Genomic DNA, 7,916 nt, shown 5'->3' with positions numbered 1-7,916 from the left:
TAAAACCGAGTACTCAGCCTCTCCTTTCTACTTCTAGAAATGATAAAGATTTTTGTCCTAAACAACAATTGCTAGAACACCTTAGATGATTGAAAAACAATCACTCTAGACTTTTACACAAATGAATAGACTTTGTAGTGTAAGAAATTTGCTTTGCTTCTTGCTTGCAGAACTTGTAGAGATTTGGTCAGCGTAATGGCTTGATCAAGTTCTGTGTGTTGTGAAGCTTGTGATGGCACTATTTATAGAGACGTCTGGTCATTCGGTCATTTCGAATTTCGAAATAACCGTTGGAGGGAAACGGCTATATGTCGTTGTCATCTTGACTTGCACAGAGCTCTCGGCCAATCATAATCGTGTATCTTCTGTCCTCGGTCAGCACAGCAGATGGTCTCTCCTTTTATGGTAAAGTCAACTGGACAGCATACTGTGTCGTCTGAACTTTGCCAAAAGAGGAAACACTTTGTCTGGAAGTTTTCCTTTGCCAGCTGCTGTCTTGTACGCTTTGTCGAGACTACTCAGCAGCTTCATCTTGAAGTTGTTCCCGAAGGTCTTCTAGATCCTTCCGATTGCTGAGTTGCGTTTTGAACAAAAACGGCAGCGTCTTGACATACGCGGGCCGAGTGTACTGAGTTGTTTAACTTGGGCCTTGGTTTCCGTATTGGGCTTGGGCCTTCCAATCCTTATGACTTATAACATTTATACTCAACATTGAACAAACACATTAGTAGAATAAATCAACGCATTTAAACTTAGTGTGTTTAGAATATGTATTCTAATTTATACTTAAACGATTTTTTCAAATCAAAATTATGTGGAAAGGTGTTTCAACAGGTATGGCGTAGACACGCGGTGGCGTACTCCGTATTTTTTCATAAGTGTTTCAAAACTTCGGTTTATAAAATGAGTACCGCCATCACTAACGATGACTCTTGGACAACCAAATCTACAAAATATATCGTCAAGAAAATTTATGACAACTTTAGAATCATTCGTCGGGGTTGCAATTGCTTCAACCCACTTTGAAACATAATCAACGGCAACTAATATGTAAGTTTTACCATTAGAAGGAGGAAAAGGTCCCATGAAATCTATTCCCCACATATCGAAGACTTCAAATTCTAATATGGTTGTGAGGGGCATCTCATCTTTCCTTCCTAGATTTCCTGTTCTTTGGCACTTATCACAACAAGTAATAAATGAACGGACGTCTTTAAACATCGTAGGCCAAAAGAAACCACATTCAAATATTCTAGCTACTGTCTTGTTAGCTCCATTATGTCCTCCATAAGAGCTAGAATGGCATTCCGACATTATGGATTCAAATTCATTTTCACCAACGCATCTCCTAATTATCCCGTCACCACAAGTTTTGAACAAAAAAGGATCTTCCCAAAAGTACTGTTTAATGTCGAAGAAGAATTTCTTCTTTTGGTGGAAATTTAATCCTTCCGGAACAATATTGGCTGCAAGATAATTAGCAATATCTGCATACCATGGTGACATGACGCTTTTCATTTGATAGAGATGTTCATCAGGGAAATCATCTCGTATACCGATAGTTTCACCTATAGGACCGTTCTCATCTTCAAGTCTCGATAGATGATCGGCGACAAGGTTTTCTACTCCCTTTTTGTCTTTTATTTCTATATCAAATTCTTGTAACAATAAAACCCATCTAATTAGATGCGGTTTTGCATCCTTTTTAGCAAATAGATATCTTAATGCTGCATGATCAGTATAAATAATAACTTTCGAACCTAACAAGTATGACCTAAACTTATCACATGCAAAAACTACAGCTAACATTTCTTTCTCAGTTGTGGTGTAGTTTAATTGTGCACGGACAGTGTGTGACTTGCATAATAAATGACATGAAGTTTCTTATCCTTCCTTTGACCTAAAACACATCCGATAGCAAAATCACTTGCATCACACATAATTTCAAATGGTAAATCCCAATCGGGTTTAGCAATAATAGGTGCACTGACTAAAGCTGTTTTTAATGTTTCGAAAGCTTTAACGCAATCTTCATTAAAATCAAAGGTGGAATCTTTCATGAGTAGATTAGTGAGTGGTTTGGAAATTACAGAAAAATTCTTAATAAATCTTCTGTAAAAACCGGCATGTCCTAAAAATGATCTTACTCCCTTAACAGTAGTTGGAGGGGGTAATTTTTCTATTACTGAAGTTTTTGCTCTATCCACTTCTAATCCTTTTTCAGATATTTTGTGACCTAAAACAATTCCTTCGTCAACCATGAAATGACATTTTTCCCAGTTTAATACCAAATTTGTTTCTTCACACCTAGACAAAACTTTATCCAAGTTTTCTAGGCACGAATCAAAAGAATCTCCATAAACTGAAAAATCGTCCATAAAAACTTCCATGATATCTTCAATGAAATCATTAAAAATCGCAGTCATACAACGTTGAAATGTTGCAGGTGCGTTGCATAGACCAAAGGGCATTCTCCTATATGCAAATGTTCCATAAGGACATGTGAAGGTTGTTTTATCTTGGTCATCCGGGTAAATGTATATTTGAAAGAATCCGGAGTAACCATCTAGAAAACAGTAGAAAGCGTGACCAGCTATCCTTTTGATCATTTGATCAATGAAAGGAAGAGGAAAATGATCTTTCCTAGTTGCTTTATTTAGATTTCTATAATCTATACAAACCCTCAAACCAGTGGTGGTTCGTGTAAGTATTAATTCACCTTCTTCATTCCTTACAACTGTTATGCCTCCCTTTTTAGGTACGCAATGGATTGGACTAACCCATTCACTATCCGAGATAGGGTAGATGATTCCATTGTCCAGAAGTTTAGTAATCTCATTTTTTACTACTTCCTTCATATTGGGATTTAGGCGTCTTTGCCTATCCACTTTAGGTGGCTTATCTTCTTCTAAGTGAATTCTATGCATTACAATGCTCGGATTAATACCTTTTAAGTCTGAAATTTGCCAACCCATACTTCTTATCCTATTTCTAACAACTTCTTTCAATTTCTCTTCTTGAACTTGTGTTAATTTGTTAGAGATAATTATAGGTAGAGAATCGCCTTCGCCTAAGAAAGCGTACCTCAAATGACTTGGTAATTCTTTAAGTTCTAATTTAGGTGGAACTATAATTGAAGGCGGAACTGGTCCATCTTCTCGAATCAAAGGTTCTGGGTCCTTATCTTCTAGTTCCTCACTCATTATAGGTTCTATTATTTCTTCTTTTTGAATAATGTCATTTACACATTCTTCAATTAAATCAAGTTTCATACAAGCGAAATCCTCCATAGGATATTTCATCGTTTGATTCATATCAAACTCAATCATATCATCGCCTATTCTTAAAACTACTTTCCCTTCCGACACATCAACTAGAGCACGTCCCGTGTTCATGAACGGTCTACCAAAGATTAGCGGACAATTTACGTCATAAGCAAAATCTAAAATAACGAAATCGGTAGGAAAAATAAATTTGTCAACTTTAACTAAAACATCCTCAATTATACCGTATGGTCTTTTAGTGGTTTGATCTGCTAATTGCAAAACCATATTGGTACGTTTGATGTCTTCTTCTAAGCCTAACTTATTAAAAATAGATAATGGCATCAAGTTAATGCTTGCTCCTAAATCACAGAGACAACTGGGAAATTCAATATCTCCCAATTTACACGGAATGGTAAAACATCCGGGATCTTTGAGTTTAGTGGGCAAATTGCTTGACACAATTGAACTACAATCTTCAGTTAGTGAAATGGATGAAATTCCTTCCCAACTGATTTTCTTTGAAATTAAATCTTTGAGGAATTTACCATAATTGGGAATTTGCGTAATCGCATCCATAAACGTTAAATTAATATGCAAATTTTTAAGTTTGTCTAAAAATGTTAAAAGTTGTTTATCATAGTCCTTATTACGGACTTTGTGTGGAAAAGGTGGTTTGGGTACAAAAGTTTTTGTACTAGAGTCAATTGGTGCATCTTTTTATTTTAATGTATCTTCTTTGGGCTTCGGTAAATCAGTTCCAGGTAAAGTCGAATTTCCGAGCATTTCCGGGCCTAAGTAATTTTTCCCTGAACGAAGAGTGATAGCCTTAACATGCTCTTTCGGATTTTCTTCCATATGGCTTGGAAGACTTCCCTCTTTGCGGGATGGAATTGATTTAGCGAGTTGTCCAATTTGAATCTCCAAATTATGGATGCTAGATGATTGGTTTTTAATAAGCTGATCGAATTTATTCTCGATCCGTTTAAAACCATCGTCGTGATTACTTATTTTTTCGCTCATAGCATCAATAAATTTGTCGATTTTAGAAGATAAAGTGCTAATCGTATCTCTTGATTGATTTTGATAATTAGCAGTACGATTTTGATTAGCATTAGTATTATTATTATTATCTCTCCAGTTAAAGTTAGGATGATTTCTCCACCCAGGATTATATGTATTGGAGTAAGGGTTATTAGGTTGGTTTTGCCCTTGGACAAAGTTTACCTGTTCAATTTCGCTCATACTTTCGTAATCCACATCCGTTTGGATTGGCTTACCATTAGGATCACACGGTGCCATAAACCTATCAATTTTGTGCGATAAGGCAGAAAATTGGGCTTGCAACATCGCTACTGGATCAAGATTCATTATACCTTTAACTGATGAAGTTGCTGAGGATGATGGTTTCGCTAATGGTACGTGTCCACGTTCCGCGGGCCACATACTGCTGTTGATTGCCATTTCCTCCAAAAGTTCTCTTGCTTGGGCAGATGTTTTCTTCATGAATAACCCTCCAGACATAGTGTCCAATGAACCTCTAGTTGTAGGATTTAGTCCATTATAAAATGTTTGCATTAAAAGTTCAGCGGGCAATTGGTGGTGTGGGCATAAACGTTGAAGTTCTTTAAAACGTTCCCAAGCCTCATAAAGAGTTTCGTTATCATTTTGAGAAAAAGATGTTAACTCTTTAATGACTCTTGCGGTTTTTGCTAAAAGAAATTTTTTTGATAAAAATGCTTGGGCTAATTGCTCCCAAGTCTCAAATGATGCGGCTGGCATAGAAGTTAACCATTCTTTGGCTCGATCCTTCAAAGTAAAAGGAAAAAGGCGAAGTTTGATTTCTTCTGCAGTTACATCAGTAATTTTAAAAGTGTCACAAATTTCTAAGAAATTTGTCAAATGGGTATTAGGATTTTCGTTAGGTAACCCGTAAAATGTTACGTTATTTTGCAACATATTAAGCAATGTTGGCTTAATTTCAAAATGGTGTGCATTAATTTGGGGTCTAACTATACTGTTTGTTACACCGGCCACTCCTGGCCTAGCGTAATCCATAAGTGTGGCCATAACTTCTGGCTCGGTAATTCTTGTTTTTATTGGGGTTTTGTTTTTGTTTTTGTTTTTCTTTTCTTTCTTGTTCTTTTTAAGAGTTCTTTCAATTTCTGGGTCAATAGGATCTGGTGACGTGCCTGAACTTCGAGAACTGCGCATGAACTTGAAATCTTGCACGAACCGAAATTACCTACAAAACAGAATTTGAAGAATAAATATATTAGTTATTGAAAATTATAAAATAAAAGAAAATTAAAATAAGTATGAATAAACCTAGATTCGTAATAAAACACGAAAAATTTAAAATTTTGTCAAAATTTTTGGCGTTCCCCGGCAACGGCGCCAAAAACTTGTTGAGCGATTTCCGCAAGTGCACGGTATACGCTTGTAGTAATAAAAGATATCGATCCCACAGGGAACGTTTTTCGAATAAAAACTTATTTTGAATCGGTTAAATTTACTTTAAAGGTTTATAATATAGAAAATCGTTAAAACAGTTTTGGTTTTGAAATTGCTAGAATGAGAATTAGGTTAGAGTATGAAAACGTTAGAAAATACTCTGATTTAAGAATGAATTTGCAAGATAGGAACGTTTAGTACTTTTAGAAAAGTAAACAGATGTATTTGTTTGCATTAAGCAAAGAAAACAACTTTAAACTTTGTATGAATTATAAAGATGAAATAAATGACGGAACCTCTAATTATTTGGCTTTGAACATGACAAAACCCTATCCGGGATAATTGCCCTTAATCAAATTAAAACTCTTTCGAGATAATAATTTGCCTAAGTGTTCAACAAAGTTTCCTTGTAAAGATTTTGAATTAAATAGTTTTAATGAAAACACCAGCATCCACTTCGGATCCTTTATCAAAGTGCTGCATAAAAATCTATCGAATAGAACGGACTTTATTAGATGAAATATAAATTGATACAAGTTTACAGAGAACATGGAGCATGGAAACATTCGACGGCTTGCAAGTGAACGGGTTGTCAATCTTTTCCTTGGGTTTCGTTAGAGTTTGTCAGGCTCCGGGGCGGATCCTTTACTCAATCTTCTCGTTGAATCTTCGTAATAGAGACTGGGTCGGTCTACTACCAAAATGAAAACTAAACTGGAACAATGTCTAAACGCTACTAAACTTGTTATTATTGAATAAACAATGTGTGTACAGCATATTGCTTTTTACAGAATCGAAATCTAACTTCTGAATCACTTGACTCGGAATTTCTGCATAAATTCTATACTAATCTCTTTCTTCTACATATCTTCAACTCCCTATCAACTCTTTATTTATAGATGTTGAAGAGTCTTGATTGAAGTGTCGTGTCCGTTGTGAAGGATCATATCCGTTGCGAAAGGACGTCTTTATCCACCCAAACGATCGTGTTTCGTCGAAAATGAAAGTGTGCAACTAGGCTTCTACAGACTCCTGCTCGTACCGAGAATGGGGAAGCATCAATTGGTCTTCAAACGAAGGGAAGGAGAAGCTGAGGAACGCGTGTCGCGACCGAGAATGTGGGGGCCGCGGTCGCGGCACGGAACGTTTTTCACCTCTTTGGCTTTCGTTGGCGTCCTCGATTTGGCGTTATTAATTTATGTCGTCTTCGACTCCTTTTGTAGGGTTTTTCTTCTGTTTTCGAGCTCTTTTCGTTCCTATTTGGATTTTACCAAATATTTATGTACCTTACAAGAAAGAAACATATTCGAGAGTAAAAGCTTTCTAAACAGTTATAAATAGCATAAATTCGTAGCAATATTGATGTAATTATCGATGATATTTTAGGTATATTTTGGGCTTAACAATTAATTAGGGATAAATTAATTTGATTAATAATTATAATTTGATTATGGTTATAAATTAAATTAAAGGATTATGTGATAATATTAATTACAAGTTTTTATGTGATTGAAACTCTAATTAATTTTCTCTAACATTAATTAATTATTAATTTGATTAATAATAATTATCTAGATATAATTAATTATTATTTAGATAATAGTAAAGTGTTTATTTAATTATCTAATTAGTAATCCTATTCTGAATAAGATTCTAATTAATTAATTACCTAACACAACTAGGATTAGGGTTTTGAGAAGTCTATAAATAGACTCCCTAGTCTACATATTTCGCCCAACACAATAAGGAGGCAAGAGAAACCGTTCTGAAACCGTCTCGGCTAATTACAATATTTCTTACTCTCTCTTTGATTTCGTATCGATTTCTGTTAGAGGCAATCATTGTGATTGCTATTATTAAGGTTGATTACTGATTAGTTATTCTTTTCTGTGTTGTTTGTTTTGTTGTTCTCATGAAAGAAGAAAAGACAAACAAAATGAGAAATTCGTTTTGCTCCTCCTACATCAGGTCAGTTCACATTTTCGCGGATTCCCGGAGATTGAACCGTCGGATCGTCACGATTTTTGGACAGGAGCTTCTAGACATATTCTTCCTTGTTTTCACCCTTGGGATTTTCAGTCGGAGGTCGGGAATGTCTGTTCGGGTAGGGGGAAGATTCGTTGACAGATTCTATTCTTTTGAAGTTGTGAGCACTTCGTTTGCAACGGTAGATAGATCGTCATAAAGGTATTTCGTTCT

General features: G+C 35.5%; 1 non-coding gene across 1 annotated transcript; it reads left to right on the top strand.

Moving 5' to 3' along the window:
• The first annotated feature begins 4,857 nt into the window (after positions 1-4,857).
• On the top strand, positions 4,858-4,964 carry LOC136221178 (small nucleolar RNA R71). Its single transcript, XR_010684961.1, has one exon. It is a non-coding gene; the product is annotated as a small nucleolar RNA R71 (small nucleolar RNA).
• The last annotated feature ends 2,952 nt before the right edge of the window (positions 4,965-7,916 follow it).

Source organism: Euphorbia lathyris, chromosome 2 (assembly GCF_963576675.1).
Source record: "Euphorbia lathyris chromosome 2, ddEupLath1.1, whole genome shotgun sequence".
Taxonomy (NCBI): Eukaryota; Viridiplantae; Streptophyta; class Magnoliopsida; order Malpighiales; family Euphorbiaceae; genus Euphorbia; species Euphorbia lathyris.
This window is presented reverse-complemented; position numbering and strand designations above follow the sequence as displayed.